The following is a 10,418-nucleotide window of genomic DNA, read 5'->3' as shown; positions in this document are numbered from 1 at the left end:
TTTTTAGTCTAAAGGTTCTCCCACTGTTTTATATGAATTGGTAGCCTCTACCTCTAATTGAGAAATTACCTTAATTCCTTAGCAGATACTAGAATCCACACAGACTGTATACAGGCCCGAGTATAGCTCGACCAACCCATATGCACCTATGGGTAGGTTTGCAACCAATTGTTGTCCAAATAATTTTTAGTACTTAATTTAGCCCCAGATTTTATTTCAGTAGGTGATGGGCCTCCACTAAAAATTTTGATTAGGTCAAACCATTAACATGAACCTACTCAATGATTCTAACTAATGAATGATCAGATCCAAGGATGGCTCGGTCAACCCAATCATTCATAAGATAGTATAATAGAGTCATTATATGATGAATGATAATTTCATCATTCAAAGAAACACCAGATGGATGGCGCCTGCAATGTCAATCAAAAATAATGGACCCATTACCATTCACCTTAATGTAAGGCTATGATCTAGTTATCACCATAACTATCTCATTTAAAGGATCTAGTAATTTAGAAGATTTTATTATAAATTAAGAGAGAAGAGATCAATCAGTAAACCACAATACTCTCACTAACTTCACCAAGTCATGAATCGGATTAGAGTTATGCTAATTGAAATGGCACCTAAATCAGTCACATTGATCAATCTTAATGGTATGGGTCAACTCGAATCACTTAGAAATCTAATCAAAACATAATTCATCAAATTGATCAGGTAAGTGAGATCGATGGGAGGGTCTGCTAAGCTTGCCTTAGACACCATTGAAATGGTCAGGTAAATCACTCTCAATTAAAAATCATCAATCGAAATGTCAAACTTACCTTAGACATCAATTGATTAATCAATTTTAATTTGATCAATCTAATGATTCAAGTTCAACCACTGAGCCACAATCAAAGTTCATTTGATCTAATTAAAGATATAGACTTGATCATCTACAACTATTATATTAAAAAAACTCTGATTAATCTAATTCAATATTTAGTTAGACTTAATCAATTTCTCTATATGGTCAATTAATTCTTTGATTCTAACCTTAGGTCTAACCTAATTAAGAGGACTTGATTTGAGCTAACCCATGCCTCATGTTTTATGCAATATCATTAGATCTTAAATCATAATTCTAGATCTAATCAATCCAATACTTAATTCTTAATTAAATTTTTGCATCAACATGGTTTAGATTTTGACATAATTTCTTATGTAAATTTTTTACATTAAATTATAAAATCTTTTTAGATCAAATCTAAATCTTCATGATTTTAAATCAAAATAACTTTGATTATGAAGATCAGATATAACTAATTTTTTATGCAATTTGTATCACATACAACAAATCCTAAGGTTTCAAGATCTAAGATTTTATAAAAAAACATATATATATTTTTTTACTTTCTTCTTCATGGGACCTTACAGTAGTACCCCTACACATCATAAGAGCATCCCACTGAATGGGAGAAGAGGATCATGTAACCCTACTTGCTCCTATGATCGGACAGCCTAGTGATTACTCAATCCTAGTACTTTGCTACTCAGATAAACTAATCTAACATATAAATAACCAGGTCTAAAAATAAAATATATTTAGATCTAATCTAAATAGCAAATAATCAAATCTAATAGCATAATAAATCACATCATAAAGAATATGACTCTGATACCATTTGAAGAAAATATAGGTAGTGCTATGCATGCAATTTCAAAAAATTTATGCAGCAAAACTATAAGATTAAATAATTTAATCTAAATTACATGCATAAGATCTAATCTAGACTATCATATCAAGACAAATAATATAATTTACTATGCATACGAGATCTAAAAATAAAAATTTGCATCGATCTAATCGATGCTGCTATGTAGATCTAACCGTTAGATCTAACAAACACGATCAAAAAAGTTTAGAAATCATTACCAAACTAAAAGATCTTGATCTTCACTGGTCTAATGCTTGGATAGGATCTTCTTCAGGTTGCTCACAATGATATGAAGTCATCCGACCTCTACAGATCGTCCACACGAACACCGACGCAGATCAGGCTCCTTAGAAGTGCAAGCTTGCAAGGATCTTGGAGGTTGATTTCTTCTTTCTTCTTCAAAAGCTTTGGACTCTCCAAATGAAGAGAGGATCTGGAGGAGGAAGAGATAAGGATAGAGCTCCTACAGACTGGGACTCTTCATTTCTAATTCGATTCTAATCCAAATAAAATTTGATTTGAACCCAATGATGGAAATGAAGCTAACCAAATTAGGAGCCTAATTATCTCAACAAATTTCTAACCTAATTAAAAATTAGTTGAGTCTAAGTCTTGATCAAATCAGGATCAAATTTTTCTTGCATTAAGGCTTGATCAAATCAAATCCAATCTAAGTCAAACTGAATCTAATTCAATTAAACTTGATCCAAAGCTCTTTACTCAATCAAATTGAGTCAATTAGTAATCTAATTACTAATTAATTCTCTATTAAAAATAGAATTTCTATCCAGTGGGACTCTCCTTCAAAGTCTCAATCCCAGTGAGACTCCTCATCAGAGTCATAATCCAATTGGACTCTTCAGCCATCAGATCTATCTGAATCTTCTAATGTGTGTGACCCCATAGGTTTGAACCTAAGCCAGTAGTATAGGTTCTTATACCAATCGATGTAACCATCTAGTAATGAGATCCGATGTCTTGATAGGTTGAAAGATTGTAAAGCAACATTCTAGAACCTACTGGCATATGGTTATCGTATAATTCATCCCTTTGGCCCTAATGCTCAAGGTGACCTAGGGTTTGACTGTCAATCCTAATTTGGTCGACCACATTATATTTTAACCTTTCAAATCCATCACATAGATTATGCTAGTCAAGATTTTACTAAATTAAAATACACTGATGCATATCTCTTACTAATTTAGAGGGGTTGGTCAATTCCATCTTGACTCACACACTGACTTGATAAGTACTTGATTGCATCCAGTATCCTTCTATCACTGAATTAAAAACTCAAATGATCCGATACTAAAGTATAGTGTGTTGCTTATAAGTCATCGTGGTGATCTCAAGTCTAAGAGATACTTATACCTATACCCACCATAAACTACTCTTGACAGTAGAGTACTCGACAAATGGTCACATTCGATGAGAATGTACTCCTACATTCTATCTGCATGCCATAACAGTATCTCCACACTCCTTGATTAAGAGGATAGTCAACTCATATGGCACACAATGACCTAAACTTGATATTGCTATCATCCTATTAATAGCATATCATTTGGTTGTGAACACTTTTAAGGACTAAATGACAAATCCTCTTTTGTCGAGTAATTATAGTCCTAAGGACTTCATCACAACATAGAAGTTTAAATGAGATGAACAAATTGTAATGAAAATATCAAATAACTTTTATTAATAAATTTATATATATTTATATGTATGAACATAATTATCAACAGGCTGATGATTGACTTTGGAACATATTTTCCAATAGTTTCTTCCTCAAGAAACTTCTTTTCCAAAAAGACTACCCTGTTGCTGACTAACACATTTTGTTCTTTAGCAAGGTAGAAGTAATATCCTTTAGTTTTCTTTGGGTATCCTACGAACAAGCATTTATCAGACTTTGGTCCAAACTTATCTATCTTTAAATACTTGACATAAATTGGACACCCCTAGACCCTAAGGTGTGAGAGCACTGGCCTACACCTTGTCCATATCCCATATGGAGTTTTATCGATCGACTTTCTTGGTAACTTATTAAGAATACAGCAGGCAGTTTCAAGAGCATCTCCTCAAAAAGAGATTGACAGACTCGCAAAGCCCATCATGAATCGGACCATGTCCAACAAGGTTCGATTCTTTCTTTCAAATATCCTATTATATTATGGTATACCAGAAGGGATCCATTGTGAGAGAATCACATTCTCTTCTAGATATATCAGGAAGTCACTAGTGAGGTATTCACCTCCTCATCTGACCAAAGAGTCTTAATACACTTTTCAGTCTATTTTTTTACTTCATTCTGAAATTGTTTGAATATTTCAAATGATTTCGATTTATACTTCATAAGGTAGACATATCCATACCTCGATAGGTCGTTTGTAAATGTAATGAAGTAGTAGTATCTTCTTCAGGTATCTATGTTCATAGATCCACATACATCACTATGTATTAGACCTAGGGCATCACAGGCTCTTTCATCTTTTTTCTTAAAAAGTGATTTGATCATCTTACCAAGTAGACAGGATTCACAGGTCGGTAATAATTTATAATTATTAGTTTCAAAGATACCCTCCTTGATTAACCTGTTAATCCTGTTCTTGTTCACATGAGCCAGCCTATAATGTCAAAGATAGGAATCACTGACATTATCTATCCTAAGATGTTTGTTTGGGATGTACATTACACCAATAGGATGTGATAATATGTATATACCATGTTTTAATTATCCACGTATAATTATAGTATCATTCATAATAATATTACAAAAATTATCCTTTATTAAAAACTTAAAATCATGTTTGGCCAAAAGATCTACAGAGATAAAATTCATCAAAAAGAAAAGATAATAATGATAATTATTTAACATGACACTACTGGACTTAAAAACAAACTACATAGTTCCTACAGTCAGGACTGGAACAAGACTTCCATCTCCAACGTTTAGGAACCGCTCGCCTTGTCTAAATTTTTTATTGACCTGTAGTCCTTGCATTGAATGATATTTATTAATCGAACTTTCAGTATCTAATACTCAGGTAGTAGTATCACAAATAAAAAAATTATAAGGAGTTATCATATAAGTACCTTGCAAAGCAACCGATTGCTTGTTTCTTTTATTTTTAGGCCTGTTTGGATCAACAGTAGCTATATAAGCAGAATAATTTCTTTCTCAATAATTCTGCTTCTTGCAAAAGAAGCATTCTTCTTGTCGACTTTCAACTTTTTGCTCTGCTTAGGCTTTTGATCGATGGCACAATTTTTTTACACCTTTTTCTTCTTTCCTCTATTAGAGGATCGATGATCTGCAGACGAACCTCCCACTACATGCACCAACTCCTTCTGGAGCTGGTGGTCCTTCTCGAATGTCTAAAGTAGTTCTAGCAAACTATGGTAGTTCACTGTAGGCTTAGTCATTCTGTAATGACTCCAGAAAGATAGGTAGGATTTTGGTAGCGAATTGAGGATAGCATCCTTGCCTAACTGTTCATGTAATAAAAAGTCAAATTTACTTAAGCATTCAATCTACTCGATAATATACAATGCATGATGATGACTGAAGCCTCCTCTTGCATATACACATTAAATACTGTGCAGGAGATTTTGTGTCTCTCCGCATCCTCTGGGGTACCAAAGGACACATTCAATATTTGAATCATATCATCTGGCTACACATCTTCGAACTTACGATTAAGTTCATCATTCATGGCTACCCTCATAATACAATGCACTGTCATGCAGTCACTGAGCCACTTCAAATAAGTATCTCTCACAGCACGGGATGCATTCGCAGCAGGTTCTTCAGGTGCTTGATCCATAAGCACATACAGGATCCTTTCGTGCTCTAGGACGATCTTCAACTTTCGATACCAGCTATTGAAGTTGGGTCTGATAAGCTTATTGCTGTCCAACAGCAATTAGAGCGATAGTGTGTTGGCCATAGCTGAAAGAAAAATCAAAAATTTATTAGTATATGAATTACTTTCAATCCTAAAGACATGGACTTTAGTCTAAAGATTCTTTCACTACTGGTACTAGAATCCATACATACTGCATTCAGGCCCGAGTGTGGCTCGGCCAATCATAGTGCATCCATAGGTAGGTTCATTACCAATTATTTCTCCAAACAACTTCTAGCAATTAGGTTTTACCCCAAGTATCTCTTTAGTAGGCGTGTGGCACCTCTACTAAAAATCTTAGTTAGGTCCAACCATTAATATGACTACACCAAGCGCATCCAACAAACGAATGTCCAGACCCAAGTGTAGCTCGACCAACCTGAGCATTGATCTGATGGGCATAACAAGATGGTCATATGATGAATGATAATTTCAATACCCAATAGACACCAGATATGTGACATCTCCAATGTCTATTTGGAATATTGGACTCATTATCGCGCACCTTAATGGGAGGCTATGAACAAGTTATCTCCATAACTGTATCATTTTAAGAACCTAATAATTTATAAGATTTGATTTTATTGATTTGAGAATAAGAGAAGAAAATGACCTGCAAGTCATAAATCTTCCCACTGACTTCATCAAGTCATATAAAAGATTAGACACAAGCTGGTCTAAAGACACCTAAATCAGTCATACTGATTTATCTTAATAGTAAGGCTCAGAACGAATCGACTAGTGATCTAATTAAAATACAATCTACCATGTTGGTCAAGTAAATGAGATCAGTGGGAGGGGTATGCCATTAACTCATCGTAGACACCATCTAGATGAGTGGCTCCCAATTAACAACCACTTGATCAAAACTATCAAACTTACCTTCAACACATCTGGTTAATTAATTTTGATTTAGTCCACCAGAAGATTCAGACTCAACCATTGAACCATGATCATGGTCTATTTAATAAGGTCAAAAATATGGACTTGATCAAGCTTCAACTATTGAGATTGATCTGAAGAAATTTCAACCTAATCTAATTCAGCTCTTGATTAGGTTTAACTAATTTCTCTATTCGGTCCATATTTGTTTCTAATCCTAAATCTAACCCATTGCAAGAACCTAATTCACGCTAATCCATTGCCCATCGATTTATGTCGTGTCTTAGTAATCTTCAATTTTCAAAATCTAGATTGTTTAAACTTAATTCCAAATTAAGTATGTAAAACATATATTTCAGTTTGTAAAACTATTCTATCAGGATTTCAAGTGAAGCATACCATATATTTTATATCATGAAAATAAATTTTCATATATATGTTTAAAAATTAAACATACACAAGTATGATCTAAACTTCATACATACATCATATGTATCATGACAACTTTTAGACCACTATCGATTACATCTAATGTAACATGCTATTTAGATTTTAAAAATAATTTTATATCTGAATTTATCTTATTGTAATAAATCATAAATTATTTTAAATCTAATCTAAACTTATTTATGATCAAAATAATTTATAAAAATTCATTCGCTCATCTTCTTCATGAAATTGGATCACAATGACACCTCTACACGTCATAAGAGAATCCTTCAAATGGATAAAAAAAAAGATTAAACCCATCTATCTCTTTTGATCGAATGATCTAGTGATCTCATCAATCTAAGTACAGGGCTGCTAAGATTTAAAATTTTATTTCATATGGAATCACATCAATATGTAATTTGATAAAATAATTTATGTCATGAACATGACTTTGATCTCATCAACCATATTCTTCATCTAATCTAATCAGATTTGATGTTTAATATACATCATATCAATCTAAAATATATCTTATACTAATTATAAAATATCAATTTTAGATCTGATATCATATAAAAAATTAATTAGATACACATATAAAGATTAATTTTTTGGTTAGATCTGTTTTGACATACTGTAGAATTTTGTTAGAACTCAGATCTGAAAATCTATCAAAATAAATTTAATTTAGATTTAAAATAAGATTAAATTCATAATCAAAATAACAACATTAAAATTTTATTAAAATTAATTTAAAATATATTTTAAATCTGATTGTTATTCCAATAAAATTTGCAACAATAAAAATTTTATTATAATTAATTTATAACAAACTTTAACCAACAATTAATTAGGTTCTTGTAATCTAATCAAAATTAGATCATAAATTATATTTAAATAGATATAAATTAGATTTAATTTTTAACATAAAATATTAATTATATATAATATATAAATAAATTAAAAAAATCAATTATGCATCCATATATCAAAGCCTTGCTCTGATACCAACTGAAGGGAATAGAAAGTCTGTTTTCATCAAAAATGCAGTGGATAGCCAGGGCACATCTAAAAATTTTTTACAACCAATTAATAAAGATTAGATCTTTACCTGATACATGGTGAAATAGAGATCAAATCCCAAAGATTCTGAATCCAAAGCCTCGTGTAGGTCTGAATCTACAGACCCTCTACTTTGTGCGCATGCCAAGCTTCACAGAAAAATGAGATGAAGCTTCAAATTGAAGTACCTTCACAAGGCACCAAGGGAGAGGAGAGAAGCTTTGGTGTGATGTCTCACACTAGCAAAGGAGACACCCAAAAGACCTCCACACCAAGGAGGGGATGCCCAAAGAGGGGACACGCCAAAAAGGGGACACCCACTCTTCGCCTCACGCCTCTCTCTCTTTCTCTCTAACACACAATCTAATTGTTCTTTTATGATAGTTAGAGATCCTCCCTATTTATAGATGATTCTCTATGACCCATAAGATTAAAATTTCTAATTCAAATAGGCTTTGAATTAACCCATAACTTATCCAAGAAAAAATCCTAAACGAGGAAGGATTGGTGCCTAACTTGGCACCTACATGCACCCACGCCCACACCCCATGTGGGGCGGCAACAACTAGCACCCCACCAGATGTTGGTCAGCCATGAAGGAGAGAGAGTCTCAGTAAAAGTAGACTCTAAGGATCTAATCCAAAAATGGATCAATTCGAATCCAATTCGAATCTGATTCGAAATAATTTTAAAAAGGCTGTCAATCTTAAACTGTTTAGCATTTAGGATCAAGTCTAACTTAAATTTTTAAATCTAATTAAGTCTAATTAAATCTAATCTAATCTAAAATTAATTAGTACTTAAATCTAATCTCTCATAGACTCCTTGGATCACAGGTCAAATCTTGTTCATCCCTAAAATTGAACCAGAACCTCATGTCTCATGCTAGCTAGACATAGTCAATTGTTTAATCCCGTATGACCCATAATATAATTCTTAATCAAATTAGTCTATATGTTCAATCAAGTTACATACTTCCAAATTGAACAAATAGATATAGGTTAATTCTTTCCTACGTCACCTGACTTTGTGCATGACTCCATAGATTCAAATACTAAGTCGATAGCACAGAAATTATTTTCTATACTTGTTGGGTATAAAATACCCTCTGCCGAAGTTCTCAACAGGATTGACTCTCACGGGCTCGTCTCCAACTTCGACACCAACTTCAACTGCAGGAAAGACTCCGCCCGGACTCCTACGGGAGCCGGGCTCTGTCACCGACTCCGATCGCTGGTAAGCTTCGTCCGGACTCCTACGGGAGCCGGACTTCGCCCCCGACTTCGACTGCAGGAAAACTACGCCCGGACTCCTACGGGAGCCGGACTCCACCCATAACTCCGACTGCAAAAAAAGCTCCGCCCGGACTCCTATGGGAGCCGGGCTCTGTCACAAACTCCGACCGCTGGTAAGCTCCGTCCGGACTCCTACGGGAGCCAAACTTCGCCCCCGACTTCGATCGCAGGAAAACTCCGCCCGGACTCCTACGGGAGCCGGACTCCACCCATAAATCTATAACTCCGACTGCAAGGAAGGCTCCGCCCGGACTCCTACGGGAGTCGGGCTCTGTCACCAACTTCGGCCGCTGGTGAGCTTCGTCCGGACTCCTACGGGAGCCGGACTTCACCCTTGACTTTGATTGCAGGAAAACGAAGCCTGGACCCTACGGGAGCCGGGCCTCGTCCCCAACTCCGACTGCAAGCAGACTCCGTCCGGACTCCTATGGGAGCCGGGCTCTGTCCACAACTCCAACTTCTGGTGAGCGCCGCCCGGACCCCTACAGAAGCCGGGCCTCGTCCCCAACTCCGACTGCAAGCGGACTCCGCACGGACTCCTATGGGAGCCAGGCTCCGTCCACAATTCCAACTTCTGGTGAGCGCCGCCCGGACCCCTACAGGAGCCGGACCTCGTCCCCGACTCCGGCTGCAGACAAACTACGCCCAGACTCCTACGGGAGCTGGACTCCACCCACAACTCCGACTGCAAGGAAGGCTCCGCTCGGACTCCTACGGGAGCCGGGCTCTGTCACCAACTCCGATCGCTGGTAAGCTCCATCTAGACTCTTATGGGAGCCAGACTTCACCCCCGACTTCGATCGCAGGAAAACTCCTCTCGGACTCCTACGGGAGCCGGACTCCACCCATAACTCCGACTGCAAGGAAGGCTCCACCTGGACTCCTACGGGAGTCGGGCTCTGTCACCAACTCCGACCGCTGGTAAGCTCCGTCCGGACTCCTACGGGAGCCGGATTTCGCCCCTGACTTCGACCGCAGGGAAACTCCGCCTGGACTCCTACGAGAGCCGGACTCCACCCACAACTCCACAACTCCGAATGTAAGGAAGGCTCCACCCGGACTCCTACGGGAGCCGGGCTCCGTCACCAACTTCGACCGCTGGTGAGCTCCGTCCGGACTCCTACAAGAGCCAGACT

The sequence above is a fragment of the Elaeis guineensis genome, chromosome 2, assembly GCF_000442705.2.
Source record: "Elaeis guineensis isolate ETL-2024a chromosome 2, EG11, whole genome shotgun sequence".
In the NCBI taxonomy this organism is placed as follows: domain Eukaryota; kingdom Viridiplantae; phylum Streptophyta; class Magnoliopsida; order Arecales; family Arecaceae; genus Elaeis; species Elaeis guineensis.
This window is presented reverse-complemented; position numbering follows the sequence as displayed.